We start from the raw sequence: 19999 nt of genomic DNA on the forward strand, positions 1-19999 counted from the left end.
AAAATAAGGAAACAAACACCAACTCAGTCACTTAAAATATTATCACCTGTTGGAAAAATTACCTATAATCTATGGAAATACCTTGGAATTATATAATCCTTCTCTCGTTTGATGTTAATACAATAAGAATACTCTAGAAATCAATTTGCTGTCCTTCAAATAAAGGCAGAAACCAACAAGTCCAGCATTTTGTCTCCAGTCAATACAGTTACTGGTTGCTAACAGTGAGGTCATAATAAGCCAGAACTTCCACATTGAGCACATCACTCACAAAACTAGATTTTCCTTTGTACATAAAAAAGTATCAACATATCCACTAAGCGAAATATATTCAGTAAATGTATGTTACTTTGTCAATTTTCTAGAATTCTTTAATTCCTGAATAATTTAATTTCTGGCCCTAAATAGATACTTAATCAAAAGGCTTTCTTAAAGGCATTTAAGAACCAAATCAGGACATAGAACATATAAGACTTTTGAAATACTATTACTTAAAACAAACCAAAAAAAACCAAACAAACCCTAATTCTCCATCCCAAGAGATCCTGTCTATGTATTAGTGGCATAGTCATAGTAACAGAAATATGAATTAAAAAAAAAACTATTCTCTTTCACTTGGTTACTAAGTAGAAATCACCAACATGTATTAATCTTAACATAATATTGCTCAAGCTCAAAATTATAGATGCTTCAAGGGGGAAAAAAAAAAGGACAATAACAGAAATGACTCAGATTTTTTGCTGACTTACCAAAAAAGTCTGTAAAGAAAGGACAAACTTCAGCTGCCTGCTGCTTTAGAACCTACCAATGAGTGAAAATGCTTCACTGGGATCTAAAGCATCACTAACAGATCTCTTTTTTATACTGGCTAACATCACTGCTCCTTTATTCAGGAAAAGAGAGTTTGGTCATGATCCAGAACCCTCACAAAAGCCTGTAATTATTCCCCACCCTGAACATTTATATACTGTAAGCAGAATGCTTCTTCACATTTCAGATTTCCCAGAGGGTATTTCTATATATGCGTGTTTAGAAATAAAAGGAAACCTTGAGTGATGACAACTAACCTTTTTGTTAATGGAGGGGGGAAAAGGATGTGTTTTGAAACCAAAATACTCAATGTGTATTACCAGGACTTTTCTGAATTACTGAAGAAAATAATATAAGGATTCGACTCAGAAAATGAATTAATGTAAGATGTGAACTATATACCTTCTACAGTCTAGCTGGGGAGATAGAGTTCACATATACTAAGACAATAAGAAATTGATTGCAAGTTAAACCATGGGGCAGCTAGGTGTCACAGTAGATAGAGCACCAGTTCTAAGGATTCAAGTTCAAATTCAGCCTCAGAAATTTACTAGCTGTGTGACCCAGATTGCCTCAAAAATAATAATTAAAAAAAAAAAAACGTTAAAGCCATGTGGTTTGGAATAGAGAGAGACAGATATGGGTTGTTGAAATCCGGGAAGTTTTCATGAAGGAGCCAAGACATGGATTGGACTTGAAGGATAACTGTTTACTGAATGAATGAATCAAAGTCTTAAAGGATCACAAAGAATAAGGGAGATATGAAGGAAGTCTGAAGAGAGGAGGCAGAATATTCCAGTCAAGTAAAAACAGCACATATAAAAGCACTGAGCTTGAGTGAAATGAGCAGGACCAGGAGATCACTATATACTTCAACAACGATACTATATGAGGATCAATTCTGATGGACATGGCTCTCTTCAACAATAGGTGAATCAAATCAGTTCCATTTATTCAATAATGAATAGAACCAGCTACACCCAGCAAAAGAACTACACCCATTGAAAGAAAGGAGTGTGAACCACTACATAGCATTTCCAATCCCTCTGTTTTTGTCCACCTTTTCCTTCACAGGTTAATTGTACATTATTTCAAAGTTCTATTTTTCTTCTGCAGCAAAATAACTGTATGGATATGTATACATATATTGTATTTAACATATACTTTAACATATTTAACATTATTGGTCTACCTACCATCTGGGGGAAGGGGTGAGGGGGAAGGAGGGGAAAAATTGGAATAAAAGGTTTTGCAATTGTCAATGCTGAAAAATTACCCATGCATATATCTTGTAAATAAAAAGCTATGATAATATTTTTTTTAAAAAGCACTGAGCTAACACTAATTATAACTCTTTAGAGGAGAGTGAGTTTAAGCACATAAGCATAGTAATTTCCATTTATATAAGTGCCTTAAGGTTTGAAAAGCCTTTTTACATGCATTATCTGATGTCTAGCTTCTTAGACCCCATATAGATTTCATGACCCCATATAGAGTCACTTAACTGAAAGTGAGGGTTGTGAAATTATGATTTATTATCAGTAAATGTTTGATTTCTATACCAATTTTATATATCTATCTACATGGGATCATGCAAAAATTTCTTGGGCAAAAAAGGGTCATGAGTAGAACAAGTTTAAGAAGCCCTGATCTAATGTAATCCTCACAACACCTCTGGGGAGGAGCTATTATCTACATTAGAGGAATTTAGAAATGAGGTAGCATAAGGGTAGACTAACTATAATCTGTCACTGCTTGCTAGTTATTCTAAGGACCAAGCTAAAAATGTATTTCACTCTTTTAAAAACAATAAAAAAAAAAAAAGGCTGCAGGGGTTTTGCCCTTGAGGATATAGTTTGTCTAAATTACAGCAGGAAATAGATAGCCCTGTCAGGTTATAGAACAATTATGACATGAAGAAAGAAATACTTTGTAAGACTTGTTGGATGATGCTATAAAAGAGGAAGAAAATAGACCGGAACATCAATTGACCAACTAACAGATTCCCAGATTCTTTTTCTTGCTTCCTTGCAAGGATGGGGGCGGAGCAGGGGTCAGGAGGAGGAGAGGGGCAGGAAAGTTATTGTGTTTGGCAATTGGGAAAATACTAAAGATCTGCAAGGTTGTTCTTTTGGTGAAGTAAGAAAGTTAGTAGTCAAAATATTCTCCAAAGATTAGAGACAAAGGGAGCAAGTATAGGTTACTCCTTCAAGAAAGTTGATAATGAAAGGGAGGAAAGAGAGGAGACTGTAGCTTAAGGGCATAGAAAGTTCAAAGGAAGGCTTCTGGTTTTTTAAAAGCTAGGGAATACAAGAGTATATTTGTAGAGTAGAAGAAGGTTGTCATTAAAGAAGGAAATTCCAAAAGGAAGGGAATAAATGATGGAGGCAAGTTCTAAGGAAAAATAGAGGGGGAGAAGATCAAAGGTACAATGTTGAAATCTGTCAAAAAACAAACTTTGCAACCAATCATTACCATTCTTTATCCACTCACTGCCAACCACTCTGGTCTGGTTCCTTTGTTACCATCCATCTGGACTATTCTGATATCCTCCTAGGCTTTTCTCTCTTTTTTCTCTTCTTGTTTTAATGTGTTCTTCCTATCACTGCCGAAATAAGCTCAGTTACACATACATCTCATTTACAGTGTACATAATCTGACATACACACACCACTGCTGTTCCCCAAAGTCTCCAGTGTGTCCTTTTTAATTTCCATCTTCAAATTCCTTTGTGTGACATTCAAAAACCTTTACAATCAGATGACAGCTCCTCACTCCATTCTCCTAAACCCTCCAAGGCTTATCTTAGCACTTTATCCTAACCAGCCAACTCTCACTGATCATACAATTTAAAGCTGTGAGGCACTTTAAAGGCTGTCCCACCCCTTGACCACACATGTTCCTATTTCTGTTAAATTCCACCCTGGTTTTTAGAGCTCAATTCAAGTACTGCTTCCTTCACAATAAACTTCTCCTAAACTTCCTAGTCACAATAACAACCTTACTGCTTCAGATCTTATATAATACTTTGTTCTACAACCCTCTAATACTAGTCTCATGCAATGCTATTTGGATAAGACAATCAAACCTCTCTGGGCTTCAGTTTCTTAACATTCAAATTGAGAATGTTAGGACAGATGACTTCTAAAAGCACTTCAAACTCTAAATGTGTTTGGTCTATGGGATTGTCTAGGACTGTCCTCCTCCAGGATGGCTCAGGGGGAAAGAATCTAAGCATTTTTTTTTCCTAGCAAATTTATTTTTAATACACATTGCTTTAAGAATCATATTAAAAGAAAAAAAATCAAGCAAAAGGGAAAAACCATGGGAGAGAGAAAAAAAAAAAGAAAAAAGAAGTGACTATAACATGTGTTGATTTATACTTATATCCCCTTAGTTCTTTTTCTGGATGCACATGGCATCTTCAGTCCAAAGTCTATTGGAATTACTTTGGATCTATGAACTCTGAGAAGAACCAAGTCTTTCCTAGGTGATCATCACATATTCTTATTGTTATTGTGTACAATGTATTCCCGATTCTGCTTGTTTCACCCAGTATCAGTTCAAGTAAATCTTTCCAAGGCTTTCTAAAATCAGGTTGTTCATTTTTTTATTATTATTTTTTATTATATTCCATTATCTTCATATACCACAACTTGTCAGCTATTTCCCAATTGATAGGCATCTACTCATTTTCCAATTCTTTGCTATCACAAAAAAGAGCTGCTACAAACATTGTTGCATATGTGGGTCTTTTTCTCTCCTTTATCATTTCCTTGGGATATAGACACAGTAATAGACACAGGGATATAGACTGCTGGGTCAAAAGATATGCACAGTTTTATAGACCTTTGGACATAATTCCAAATTGTTCTCCAGAATGGTTGGATCATTTCACAACTCCACCAATGATGCATTAGTATCCCAGTTTTCCCACATCCCCTCCAATATTTATCATTATCTTTTCCTATCATCTAAGCTAATCTGAGAGGTGTGAAGTGGTACCTCAGAGTGATTTTAATATGCATATCTCTAATCAATAGTGATTTAGAACATTTTTTCATATAACTATAGATGGCTTTAATTTATTCATCTGAAAATTGTCTATTCATATCCTTTTACCATTTATCAGTTGGGGAATGTCTTGTATTCTTATAAATTTGACACAATTCTTTATATACTTTAGAAATGGCTCAATTTTTTCCTCTTCAAATCAAGGATGTTAGGGCATATGATTCTAAAAGCACTTCAAAGTCTAAATGTGTTTGATCTATGAGATTGGCCAGGACTGTCCTCCTCCAAGCTGGCTCTTTGTTTGCTCTTCAGCACCTAATATGATACTATGCACACAGAAATCAATAAATTGCTGTATACAAAGAAACAATAAGTTTGTTAAATGAATTAATGAGTGAGTTATGACAAGGGAAAGCTGAGACATCTTGTATTGGATACTTCAAGTTTCTCAATAAAGGAAGGTACCACTGGGCTTAAGCAAAAATGAAATGGTGGGGTGAGTTTGCTATTTAATAGTTGACGCTGTTTAATTATTTTATATCTATGTTAAGTGGCCCATAAGCAAGAGGCAGCATATTGAGCAGGAAAATTGCTGTCATTGGTATCAGGAGCCCTGGGCCTGAATTCCAGTTCTATTGCATGACTTATAAAAAGTCAATTTATTTCTATGGACTCAGTTTTCAAATATGACTGGAGATAATGATCTCTGACTAGTGGGTAGATAGATTGCTAGGTCTAGAATCAGGAACTCTTTCCGAGTTCAAATCTGGCCTTAGACGCTAGTTTTGTGGTCTTAGGCAAGTCACTTAAGCCTATTTGCCTCAGTTTTCTCATCTGTAAAATGAACTGGAGATGGAAAGGACAAACCATTCCAGTAACAACAACAACAACAACAACAAAACCCAACTCAATTGGGATCACAGGGAATCACACACAACTAAAACAACTAAACAAGAAATTCCCTTCTCCTGTAAATCTACAATCTTTTAAATGCTCAATACTCAATAGATTACTTGGGGTTCAAGATGAATAGATAATTTAGGGACAGGTAGGTGTAGTCCCTCTGACTGAGCAGGGGGAAAAAAAAGGGCTGAGGAACATTCCTGAGGAGGATAGATTTAAGTTTTGTAAGAGCAACAAAGCAGGAAGGATAAAAAGACAAAAGATAAGAGTAATGGAATATAAATTCTTGGAGGACAAAGAAATTCTAAAAGGACGTTTTTATTTCTAGTATCTGCCACATTCTAGATTCTTACCCTGGGGTTCCCCGTGGGGGGAGTCCAACAAGATTTGTAAACAGATTTCAGGAAGTTCATGAATTTAAATGAGGAAAAAATTCTATGTTTTTCATCTACTGCTAGTTTTCTTTGTAATTTTATGGATTTTGCTTGATGCATTTAAATATTATACTTAATAATATTTAAATATTATTCAGAGAAGAGTTCCATGAGCCTCACTAGGACTGCCAAAGGAGTCCATGACATCAGAAAGGCTTAGAACCCCTTAATTTAAACCTACCATGTGCTTTTGAAGAGCATTTTTATCAAGGAATATAATTTTTTTTTATGAGAGAATGAATTAGTCAAAAATTCTATTTTAACATAGAGGAGAGAAGGTTCCTTACTTATATCTCCTTCAAAGAGGAAACACAATGCTATCTACCCATGTGGGACTGTTACCAGGATGAGTGAAATAATTAGCTGTGAAGGGCTGGAGCCCTTGGGAGCACGAGTGCCCTACAAGCTCAAAACCTATTTACTCTCATTAGTGCCAGGATGGATATTTTCCTAGGGATTTCATTAAGAAGATTAAACACACAATAAGCACATTCATCATATGTCAACCAAACTAGGCAATTGATGTTTGTAATCAAGATGACAACAATTTATGCATCTCTTTTCACTAATTAAACTAGCCAATGTAAGAAATTCCAGACTATTCTAGTTTTGGCATTTTACCAATGGGTGGCCCCTCCACTGTATTTTATTATTTTATTACTTATTTTATTTTAGCTTATTTGAACATTAAAAAAAGAAGGGTGTTTATTAAATATCCTTTAGGCCAAACCTCAATTTATTTTAAACCATAGATACCTAAGATGGTATTTTGAGGCTAGCTTAGTCACCAAGAAGGTACAGAATGTTAAATATAGTAGCCGCAATTTTGAACTCTCCACAATGCTTGACAGAAACTGTGCCTCAAAAGATTATTTGTCCTTCCTAAAATCACTTCCCTAGCTCAGAATGGTGGCTCCACCTTGATTTTCCTTTTAGTGATGAGATTTACTGGTGGAAATTTTACTTCTAGTTCCCAAATCAAGATAAAGCTATTTCATTGGACAGTAAAAAGGAATATTTGGGTATAATAAAGCTTCCAAAGATATCATGTGAATTTTAGAATAACGAAGTGGCTTTCTTTCTAGTAGCAGCATTTGAAAGCATTTACTGAACCCATTCTCATTACAGATCCCACCCTGCTCTTCCCAAAAGACTCCCCAATGATTTTCATGTCCATATCCAACTGAAAAAAATTATGGCAATCAACTTCAGACTGTTATGTTTGGCCTATGAAGGAAGTCTCATCTAGGTATAAAAAGTCACTAGAAAGGAGGACATGTTTGTTTTCCCCAAGTACATTGTGGTTCAGTTACTGTAGTGAAAGGGTTTGTTGCTTTATTCATACATTCATGTACAGAATTTGTTTCCCAAGGAAAACACAAGTCTAGCTAATGAAAAAGTGCAGAAACTGAAAGAAGTCTATCATGTAGAAAATTCTAGGGACACAAGTATTTTTTTAAATAATATAATTGTGAAATCCTTTCTGAAAAACCTTTTGGGAGAAGATGATCTTCAACATCTAAAAATGTTTTACTTCTACTTCTACTTTTTGCAAATGAGAAAGTCAAGTGGGTTCAGATACCACCTCTCCCACTTAATATATGCTTGATCAGTAATAATTTCCCCATTTCTCTTTTTCTCCCCTATAAAATGAGAAGGTTGGAATCTATAGCCTCTAAGTGTTCCTCCAGCTCTCAATCTAGGGCCCTCTAAGCCTAAGCTCATTAAAGCTCACTTTTTCAGCCACAGGATTCTATCACTGCTAATGGTAATTCTCCACATAACTAGCCTGACACTATCCAAAACATCTAACACCACACTGAGAATGGCTATTTTGAACATTAAAGGAACAAGAAGGTTTAATAAATCTTTCCTAAAGACTTCCTATGGCTATTCCATCCACCAATGTAGTGGATGTAATAACAAAACTCTGATTTGTTTATATTGAAATTGATGGTAAAATTGGTTGCCACCTCACTTATACATCTAGATTTTGTGTATGTCTCTTAAGGGATGACAGCCCTTACAATGTCTGGGTTTTTCAGGTCAATAGCAGGCAAGTGTCAACTCAAATTTTAGCTATGTTTTATTCCAAAGAAGGCTATTTAATATGTCCAATGATTAAGAAAATTTGGACTACTGAGGTAATTTATTTGGGGGAGAACTACAAACTGTTCATTTTTTTTCTTTGCAGTTTTATACTTGCCATTTGAACATTAATTTTTTAATAGTGGCTCTGGAATATGCTGTACTGAGTTTCTTATGGACTAGATCAAGAATGAGGCAATGAAAAGCAAACTGTTTAAGAAAACTTGTGTAAACTTTGTTCTAAGAATAAACCTGTGGTGCTGACCATAATTAAACAAAGTGAAATAAAAGGAAACAGAGACAAGTTTTCCAACAAGATTCATCAAAATTTACTGTCCAAGTTAAAAATGAAAAGAACTGAAAAGCTTCCAAAGTTGATCATCTATGTTCATTCTACAAGTGTCTGGAAGGAACTTTAAAGGCCACCGTGCTAATTCCATCTCTCTTATCTGGATTACAGCCAAGTGACTCCATAGACAGAGCACTGGGCATACAGTCAGTAAGATCTGAGATCAAATTCTACCGTAAATACTTGCTAGCTGGGTGACTTTGAACAATTCATTTAATCTCCCAGCCTTAGTTTCCTCATCTGTTAAATAGAGATAATTATAGCACCTATCTCCCATGGTTGTTGTGAAGATTAAGTGAGAAAATATCTGTAAAGACTTGGCAAACCTTAAAGTGCTATATGAATGGTAGTCATTATCATAAAAATCTCCTAACATTGTAGGACTCATCTACTCAAGAATTTTTGATGGCTTCTTGTCACAAATAGTTATGTTCTTCACAAATACTTAAATTCTTCACAACCTAATCCCTGGCTACCTTCTAAACTGATTTTCCCCACCCACTCTGTGTTCCAGGTAAAGTTGCCTACTTGAGGTTCCTGAAACACTACATTCCATTGTCATGCTTTTTCACAAGCTGTCCCCTCTCTTCTCTCTACCACTTTCCTCATGTATTTCTTCCTTGTCTTCACCTTCTTGCATCAGCCTAGCCACCCAAATAGCAGCCCTATATCTTCATGTTTCTTCTGGCCTCACAGGTTTGTAGTTTTTTCTTTTTTCTTTTTTTTTGGGGGGGGAGGGGAGGAAGAGAATTTAATCTTGAGGTTTAACACTCCCAATTCTCTTAATGTGCCATGTTTGTATTCCTCTTTGATTAAAACCCTTGTTTTTTATTTTATACATAAAGACTCCTTGAGAGCAGGACAGGGATTTGGGGGAAGTTTTTTTTTTTTTTTTCCCTGCCTGTTTCCCTAACACTTAGTACTTAGCAATAATAGATACTTATTTATATTTATATTTTTGAATATGAATATTTATATATTCATTATCTTTTAAAATTTTAAATTGGTTAATAAGTTCCCATTTCTCCTGTTAAATAATGTTCCCTTTTCTTCCTCATCATGATCCCAGAAAGAGAGTCATAAGAAGAGGGAGGAGAGATAAGAGGGAAGGGAAGAGAGGCAAGTCATTCTTCCCTCACTAAGGTTTTAGGATATGATATCCTTACTGAGCCTTTCTCTGAACTCTCTGGGTTTTCTTCATTATAGATTATAAACTCCTTATCATCTATCTTATTCTCTATCTATCCTTCTGGCCTGATGGTCTAGAATATATTCACACCACAATTATTACTTTAGTTTCTCATACAACTGATCCTTAAACATGTTTTCCATCAATCATGTTTCTCCCCTCTAGTTATTGGTTTGTATAATACCTCATAAGACAATATTATTGTACTATTTTTTACCTAACATGTTCCAAAACTAAGTCCCAAACACTATCTCAAGAAGTCTCAGTGACATAGGAGAAAGAATTTATTTCATTAAGTTCTCTAAGTTCCTCTTCGATTTTTTTTTACCCATAATCTACACATTAATTCTTTTTTGATCTTGCATCCTATAAATTATTGACATTCTCTCCAAATATTCCTACTGGTTTTGTGCTGAGTTCCCTCTCCTAACCATTTTTTTATATTGCTACTGCATTGGAATGAAATGGAGGCCTTTGTGTAACTCTACTTTATCTTAAATCTAATTCAGACATAAGTCAAGACATCACCCTATGATGATACTGGTCTTTTCAAAATGAAGGACAAACAACAAAACTTTCTTTGCCAGATTCAAATCTCTCTAGGCAAACAAGCTATTTTTACTGACCCTTTTCCACACCATATCAGACACAAGCCCATGAAAATTGTTTATCTTAAGTCATAGCTCAGAAATCCAAGTTCTTATGGCTAAAGAAATATTAAAACGTGCATAAACTTTGATCCAGCAGTGTTTCTACTGGGTTTACATCTCAAAGAGATCATACATGTGCAAAAATGTTTGTGGCAGCCCTCTTTGTAGTGGCAAGAAAATGGAAACTGAGGATGCCCATCAGTTGGAGAATGATTTAAGAAGTTATGGTATATGAATGTTATGGAATATTTTTCTTCTATAAGAAATATTAGTAGGATGACTTCAGAGAGGCCAGGAGAGATTTACATGAACTGATGCTAAGTGAAATGAGCAGAACCAGGAGATCATTGTACACAGCAACGACAAGATTATACGAAGATCAATTCTGATGGACATGACTCTTTTGATCAATGAGATGATATGTGCCACTTTCAATGATCTGATGATGAAGAGAGCCATATACATCTAGAGAGAGGACTTCGGAAACTGAGTGTGGATCACAATACAGTGTTTTTACTCTTTTTTGTTGTTTGCTTGCATTTTATTTTCTTTCTTATTTTTTTCCTTTTTAATTTGATTTTTCTTGTGCAGCAAGTGTATATGTATGTATATGTGCAGCAAGTGTATATGTATGCATATACTGGATTTAACACATATATTTTATCATGTTTAACATATATTGGATTATTGCCATCTGGAGGAGGAAGTGAGGGGATGAAGGGAAAAATTGGAACACAAGGTTTTTCAAGGGTTAATGTTGAAAAATTATCCATGTGTATGTTTTGATAATAAAAAGCTTTAATTAAAAAAAAAAATCCAAATTCTACTCTGCCAATACAATCTTATATACCAGCTGTTCATTTCTCAAATTCATATTTCCATTCTGATCTTATTACTACTTTCCTTAGACAATAGTGAAAAATCATTACCTCTAAGGCAGAGACTCTTTGTGGTAGACTCCTTAGTTAAATTCTATGGGTAAATTCTATGGCCCTCCCTACTCAGAAGAATACTTATACCTACATAAATAGTGGGAGGAAATGCTACATTTTGGTTAGAGGTTAGTGAAAATAAAAACTTTTTCCTCCCCATCCAAGCCCATAGACCACATCCCTTTGCCCCTCCACCCCCAAATAATTCCAGTTTAAGAACCTCTCCAGGGTTTATTGACTTGAACATTGTAGTTTGTCAGGACATTTTGTCTTCTGGCAGTGTCTTTTGTCTCCATATCACTCACCTACAGGAAGGAGCAAATGGACTGATTCTTCATGTCCTCAAGAAAGCAACTTAAACCTTTTTTATTCATTAAAGTTGCTATATGGATGATTCAGCACCATGTCAGTCCCCTCTCCTCTCCTTTCTCTGATTAGAAATTGGATAATCTTTCCAGAAAACACCTGTAAAACCTTTCATCATTTCTTGCAAAATTCTCATATTACATACTAAACTAAATTCAAGTCCTGCCAAAACAAATATATGAACTTCATAAACTTATCTAAAGATTCTGTAAACATTTCAAGTACCTACAGTACCTGCTTTTGTGAAACACTGTCTATGGCATACCACAAGCAAATTAGAAAACTATTTATTTTTCAATTAATGATATCCAAATTCAAAGAATAGTGAGTGAGTCATTTCTGGGGAGGAATAACACTTTTTATCAGGGTCTAGAGTTTAATTATCATACTAGGCCATCATTTATATTCATTAAAAAAAAATCTTTTAAAAATAAATCAGATTTAGTATTTTGTACATTTCCATAGTCTGATTTTCTAGTTCAACAAACTAAAATATAGTAAGTACCTGTTATGTACAACATAATTATGATGGACACTGGAGGAGCTACAGATAAGACTGATAAAACCTAATCTCTTCCCATTCTCCCCTTATTGTCGAATATAAAGGAATATGACATATGTAGCAATAATCTTAGCACAAAATAATGTGTATGTATACACACACACACACACACACACACACATATATATATATATATATATATATATATATATATACACACAGATGGGTATAAATATGCATAAATACATATAGGAAAGAGATTAAAACCACTTCAAGTTTGAGGAAGGAAAAGTTGGTTTGTAATGGTCAACTCCTTGAAATAACCTTGATTGAGCCATGGGAAAGCAATAACCTCTCTTCTTCCTGTTCTCCCCTATGCGTAGTAATTATTATTAATTATTTTGTTGAATTAAATTACAGATTTTCTTTTTCTCTTTAATGTGTTAAAAATTAGGATGTAAAGAGATATAATAGCATCTCCCAATTCCAAGAAAGGACTGAGGCAAACAGAGTTAAGTAACTTGCCCATAACAACAAAACTGTTAAGGGTTTTGAGTACAGCTAGTTGCCACCTAGCTGTTAACTTGTAGACCTTTATTAAATGGGAAATAAGGGAACAACAACATTCAACCTATACAATAATTTCCATCCCAACATCTGTTTACATACCTTCTACTCCCTAGATTCTTGCCCTTGATTTGATGATGTCTGTAAAGACCAAGTCAATTAAGATCACTGCAATTCTCCAGTGTCCAGTAACAGTGACATTTCCTGGAGATATTTAAAAAGTGGAAATTTCATTGAAGTAATGTGTTTCAAGTAGCTGAATCACTGTTTGTTGCTTAGTAACTTATTTGTGTTTGGCAGGAGATATTCTAGTATAAGCACAGGTACATTTAGTCACATAGCAAATGATTTACTCAGCACTGTCTCCTCCCATCTACTAGACCTGGGAGCCAAATTCTTAATCTTAATACAGTTTTTTCCCCTTGTTAACACAAAAAACTAGAGCATAGAAAGCAAATTTTAAAAAATTTCCACTGTGCATAAAATACACAGATGCAACTTTAACTGGAATCTATATAGTTTAAAAATGTCTTTATATTAATTTCAGGCAAAAGGCAACACTCAATCTCAATTGTACATCAAGTGCTTGGATTATAATTATAAATGGTCAGGGAAACTGCCTGCCATGTCCATGAGAATTACTCCACTCAATTTTTGACTAATGAACATATTTTACAGCAGAACTAAGTCATTACTATCTGATGTCACCATCAGGAGAGAGTCCCCCTTCCCCCTCCCCCCAGGTAACTAGAGGTCTGACTCATTTGGCTGGCTCTACTCCAGACCATTAAAGCTATAACTGTTTGTGAAAAAGCCTGCTTGTCTTTTTGGAAAACTCAAAACTTCCCCTTTCATCCAAGGAATTTCAGCATCTGAGGAGGCCTCCAGTTTTAAAATATGGGGTCTTGAAGGTTGGGAGGTGGAACTTGTGTTGGTTGAATGAACACCAACATCACAGACAGAAGAGCTAGCCTCTCGTCACCATCTGCCGCTGGTTTCAACATTTATTTTGTACCAGTCCATTTATTTGGACTGATGATTTTATTGGTATAGGGAGCTCTCAGTGAAATTTCTCTTCCAATGCAGAGCATTACTTTCACTGCACTTCAGGGTCTTAGAAAATAATATGGAAACACTAAGTAAATGACATGCCCAGAATCACACAGTCTATTGTTTGTCAAAAACTAAACAAGAACCCAGACCTTTTAGACTCTTAAGCTAGTTTGTGTGTGTGTGTGTGTGTGTGTGTGTGTGTGTGTGTGTGTGTGTGTGTGTCTCCCATGCTAAATAGCCTCTTTTCCAAACCTATTTTAGGCACTACATGACGGAAGTGAAAAAAATATTATATTTCTTAGGATACTCTAAGTGTCAATGGAGTCTAAAGTCAGTAACTCAAATCATTTGTTCATAGTTCAAAAACTCCAACTTAACTCTTCCTCCAACCTTCTGTGAAATTTCCTGCAAGTGATCCTTTTTTTTTCTTAATTATCTCTTTGCATGAAATATATAAAAATGGAGAGGAAATGGTGAAGAACTTTGAAGAAATTTTATGATTCACAGTCAAAAGCCTTATGGATTTCCTACTAACCCAGAAAGGTCAATCATACCTATCTAGATGAAAACATAGAAAACACTCCAACTACAAATAGCAACAGCAAGATGAGAAAAATGCATCATGAATTTAGCACTTAGCATTTATAGACTGAAAGATGTATGACAAATTTTTCTTTCTTTTTTCATACAACTATGTCCTAATATTATTACAATAGGACAAGAGGATATATGGGACATTTTGAGCAATGCCATGTCATGTTGGTACCCAATCTACAACAAATTTGCAGCACATACATTTTTACAACATTTCCCACAAACTTTTATTTTTTTTATTTTTTTATCCTTTTTTACGAAGGCAATTGGGGTTAAGTGACTTGCCCACAGTCACATAGTTAGGAAGTGTTAAGTGTCTGATTTCAGATTTAAACTCAGGTCCTCCTGACTTCAGGACTAGTGCTCTATCCACTGCACCACCGAGCTGCCCCCTTTTATTTTATTAAAGGGAAAAAAATCCTAACATATCATTGTAGAAGTAAAAAACTTTTGAGTTGACAAATGAACAAGCTTTCAGATTACATTTCCTTCATGTTTTGTCTCCCTAATCCTAAAGGTTTGCAATCAATTTATCTAGGAATAATCAAGCCCTGGGAAAGAAATGGTTTCTGTTATCCAAATTTATATCATACTGATTTGTAACAGAAAGTCAACTGAATAATTTACTGAGAATCTCTCTTTCCGAAGAGGGACCCCCATCAGGAGAAACCCAAGATATAGCAGAGTTGAATTGATCATTATATAACATTATCTAATAAAATCACAGAGACAAAAGCATTTAACAAACTGAAGCAGCTATTGCTTGGTAAACATAAGGAATGATAATGAGGAAGAATGGAAATGGCCAAACCATCCTGGGTGCAAATGTCAGCCCCACCCCCACAGGCACAAAACAGATAGTCTGAGATCTTTGTCCAAGCTCTTCCTCTTCAATGCTTTAAGCTTCTCAAATGTTACATCCAAGGCTTCTTACAATCTTTCTTAATTATTTCAGGGAGAAAACGTAGGGATAAATGTTATTCTCTCTTATAGTTTCAGCTTTCCTAAGAGGGAAGGGATGTTTCTATTTACTATCAACCTCACTATAGATATTCTATTGATGAAAGAGTTCTCTAATACTAGTCTCACTGGGAAAGGAGACCACCAGTGATGAACAGAATTACCAAACTGCTAAATGTAAAGAAAATGGGGAACTTGAGGGGGTAGGAGGAGTCAATATTTTAACATTTAAAGGACAGAGCCCAACTTCTAGGAAATACATAGCATCTAGAAACACAGAAACTCACAATTAGAATGAATGAAATTGTTAATGCTGGCTTGCTTAAGTAACAATTGAAGTTCTTTGCAAAAGTGGCAACCACTATAGCAATATCATAGCTAGCCATCATAATCGTGGTATGTGATGTATTTAATGGTGCTGAATTCCCATAATTCCTACAACTTCACTGCCCTTGACACTTGGCAGCAAAAAACCCTTGACAATAAAGCCTGGCCAAAGGTAAGTATAGCCTTTTTGGGCTCCCATGGTTACCAGATCACTCCCCTCCAGCTTTGCCCCTGGAAAGCCAAGCAAAATCAAGGATGTCAAAATTGATTTTCAAAATCTCTAAGACACAGATGCTATCAAATGGTGTATTTTTGACGTACCAAGGAAAAAAACCCAAATCATATCAGTAGCACCATACCTACACTTTCAAACTTTTCATTCTTAACACATGCCCTAAAGCTATAGAGATAATCCCATAATGTGACTATGGAGGGCATACCAGATAAATGCTTAATGTGTTTAACTGAAATACATTGCCAATTCACTCCATTTCACAACTTCTAGGCCCAATGAAATTGTCCAGTAACTGTCATGAATTTCTTCATTTTTAAAAAATATACTGCTTACTAATTTTCTATGATTTAAATTTTATTTAAAAGAATTGAAGAAAACACTTCAATTAACAAAAAAATCCAATCTATTTTTACTCTGGTAAAATCATTTATTCAAGTTTATGATCCACATGGACCTCAATCTGCCAATTTGCAGGTGGCTTGATTGATTAGCTCTGCCCAATTCTTTTTTAAGGGCCTTCTGTTTCTTTGCAAAAGAGCAAAAGGTCTATAAATATTGAATTAGATTTGCCTAGGAATACCTGGGAATCTGACTTAATCCATTCAATCTAAGAGAAGAAACCAAGGAAATTAAAAAGGTAGTCTTTCATCTATCTCTCTTTCTCTCTTAAAACTTACAGAAATACCCAGAGAGACTCAGTTTGTATCAAATACTGTGGTTAAATTGCTTCAATCAAAGTGGTTTTTTTGCTCTCTCCTTTGTGGCTAATTTTCAATTATTTTCAAACTAGGAACTGAGATGATGGTAGACATTACTTGAAAAGAAGACAGACTAAAAATAATAGTTACTGTCATTTATTCATGGTGTCCCAAAGGTTTTAGGGCAGCTTTATTTAATAGCTTAAAACAGCACTTTGGGATATCCTGTTTAGGACTCTATAGTTTCAAAGCATTTTATGTCTATCACCTTTAATACAACAACCTCATGGAGTAGGTAATATGTTACCTTTTATTATCCCTATTTTAAAAAAGAAACATATTACTATTATTACTTGGAGACAATAAATAGGACACTAGGTTAAGAACCAGGAAGACTCATCTTCATCAGTTCAAATCTGACCTCAGACATCTACTGTCACTTATAAATCACTTATCCTTGTTTGTCTCAATTTCCTCATCTGTAAATTTAGATAGAGAAAGAAATGGCAAATCACTCCAGGAAACAAACAAACAAAACAAAACGGGGTCATTGAGAACTGGACCTGATTAAACAACAAATTATTATTTGCATTTGATAGATAAGAAAACTTGATCCTTAGAAAGTATAAGGGACTTGCCTTCAAGAGTCAAACAAAGGAAGTGACAGCTAAAAGGCTCAGACATAAAGATTTAATCTCTTCATTGTATCCTTTCAATAAACTCCCCCAGAGGCCTAATTCATTTCAAACCAAAAGAATGATGATTAGTTTATTAATACTAACAGAAATCATATCAAAGTGCTGTACAGACCTATTAAAATTTTTTACAATGATAAATTTTTTAAAAGACTAGAATACTGGAAAAGAAAGGACAATTATTAGTTATAGTGCTAAGTCATCCAAATTCCACTGCTATCTCCATAAATACACAAAAGTTCACACTGAAGCATATTTATAACATTTATAGCCTTTTTACCTTTACTTTCAAGAGAATCATGCAAAAAGTAAGATGGCACTTGTTAAAGGATTCTCAAATGATCCCATCTATATACTCCCGTCTCAGTAAATGAAGCTAAACTCTGAATTAGGAAAACTGTGTATTCACCCCATTAACATGTAATTTTTTGTGTGGCTTATTGTGATAGCAGATATATATTCTATCAGGCAGCAGAGAGAAGGAAAATTGTTCTTCCCCAAAAAATTTTCACTACTTTTCTGTCCTCCTTGATTGCCAAATATATTCTGCCACCTTGATGGGAGCTTTCCAGACAAAACCTTTCAGACTGTCTGCCTCTCCCTTTGAGGCCCATTTTCTCCAACTTCCCACCTCTTCTTAAGCTTCCCCCTTCCCCCCCCTTCATCACAGGGGCAGACTTTGCCAAGGGGAAAGTATTTGGAAATTCTTGCCAATATGGATAGACAGTGTCAAGAATTCCTCCTTCACAGTTGCTAAGAGTCATTGTTGAAATTAAAATTATAATCTTAGAAATTGGCTGTTAGAACAATTTAATGGTGAACTTAAAATGATGGTTAATTTATATTCATTATTAATAACAAGTTTTTAGTTGAAAATAACTATATTTTCTTCTGGCAGTAATTCAAACAGGCTAGGGAATGTATGCGGGGAACTGGTCAGTTTTTCTATACTCACTAAGACAACAAACAGAGTAAAAAAGCCACTTATACATGACCAGAATATTTTGTTGTCTATATTTCCTTTAAGAAACCTGAAACTATTCTAAAGAACTTTAAAAATTCAGAGGCAGCATGTGAGACACAGATCAGACAAGAAAGGAGAAAAACAGATAGATGTGGTGGGGAGAGACAGATAGAAAGAAAAAGGAGAAATACAGATCTTTGCAAAAAACAAAAAAGTTTAGAAACCCAAAATACCTAAAATAATTTCTAATAAAAAGCCATAGTATGGAAGGAATAAAGGAGAATTTTTTTATTTAGGTTAGTGGAGAGCCTTCCCATCTTCTCCTTATGATGTAAAAGTACAAAATTTTTAGCAACAGAACACACAGAAGCATCAAATTTACTTAAATTGACAAGGCAGAGAGAGCTACAAGATCCCAAGTGGAGGCTTTCCTGAAATCAGTGCACCAGGATTTGGCAGGAAACTCAGAGGAAAATGAAGTAGGGCTGAAAAAATTATGACTCAAAAAAAAGAGAAGAAAAATATTACCTGTTAGCAATAGATTTTATTTCCTCTTGGAGCTTCTCCTTTCTATAAAAAGGATGATGGAATCTGCAGTCTTACCCCAGTAAATGAACTGGGGGGAAATAAAATTTTCAAAAGAGGATTTAAACTCTATAAACAAGGGAATAAAACTGTTCTTGAAACAAAGTTCTCAACTTTATAAAATGTAACATTACTAAAGGGATCAAAATTAAATTTGATGCATGCTTAAGTATATGTGATGTTGACACAAAATGAATAGCAGACAAATTTTCAAATGTATGAATTATATATGTGGGGGCAGGGGAGTGTACTGAGTAAAAACAGACCTATATAATTCATAGAACCATAAGAATAAAATAATATATTTTTTTATTAAAGCTTTTTATTTTCAAGACACATTCATGGATAATTTTTCAACACTGACCTTTGCAAAACCTTGTGTTCCAACTTCCCTTCTACCCCCTCCCCTAGATGGCAAATAATCCAATATATGTTAAATATAAACCAATATATTTTAAAATAAAGCCACCATTCAAAAAGAAAGCAATGATATTTTCAAAATGAACTGCCAAATCATTATTTCTCACATAAAGTTTGTCATTTATATATGAAATTTAATTGACACATTAAAAATTCTAGATGTGCTCTGCCTGGAGTCAGAAAAACTCATCTTCCTGAATTCAAATCTGGCCTTAGACAATTAATAGTTGTGTGACCATGGGCAAGTCACCTAACTGCCTCAGTTTCCTCATCTGTAAAATGAAGGAAATGCCAAAACCACTCCAGTATCTCAGCCAAGAAAACCCCATATAGAGTCACAAAGTCAGACATAACTAAAAAATGACTCAACAATAATAATAACTATATATATATATATATATATATATATATACACACACACACACACACACACATTATAATACTACACATATACCAAGTTTGTAAAAATAAGCATATATGTGTACACACAATATACATACACATCTCACTTGTTTAGATGATAATGCTAATGGGACTAGTTATAATTTTTGCTCTATCAGCCACCTACTATATTCACTTTTACCCTTACCAATTATCATGAAAACATCTATATGCCTTTGTTTATAAAGCAAAATGGATGAGAAAACATAGCTAGCTGAACATA

General features: G+C 34.7%; 1 protein-coding gene across 4 annotated transcripts in view; it reads right to left on the reverse strand.

Annotated features, from left to right (window-relative positions):
• Positions 1–19999, reverse strand: part of SGMS2 (sphingomyelin synthase 2) — a 106350-nt gene that overhangs the window by 32767 nt on the left and 53584 nt on the right. The window contains exon 1 of one of the 4 annotated variants that reach the window (XM_012552009.3): positions 82–216. The exons of 2 other annotated variants lie outside the window; for them this stretch is intronic. The gene's annotated coding sequence lies outside the window, so the exon portion shown is untranslated. Of the gene's footprint in view, positions 1–62; positions 217–19999 lie in introns of those variants that run through there. One more of the 4 variants, XM_031942779.1, reaches the window with a different exon arrangement.

Source organism: Sarcophilus harrisii, chromosome 6 (genome assembly GCF_902635505.1).
Source record: "Sarcophilus harrisii chromosome 6, mSarHar1.11, whole genome shotgun sequence".
NCBI lineage: Eukaryota > Metazoa > Chordata > Mammalia > Dasyuromorphia > Dasyuridae > Sarcophilus > Sarcophilus harrisii.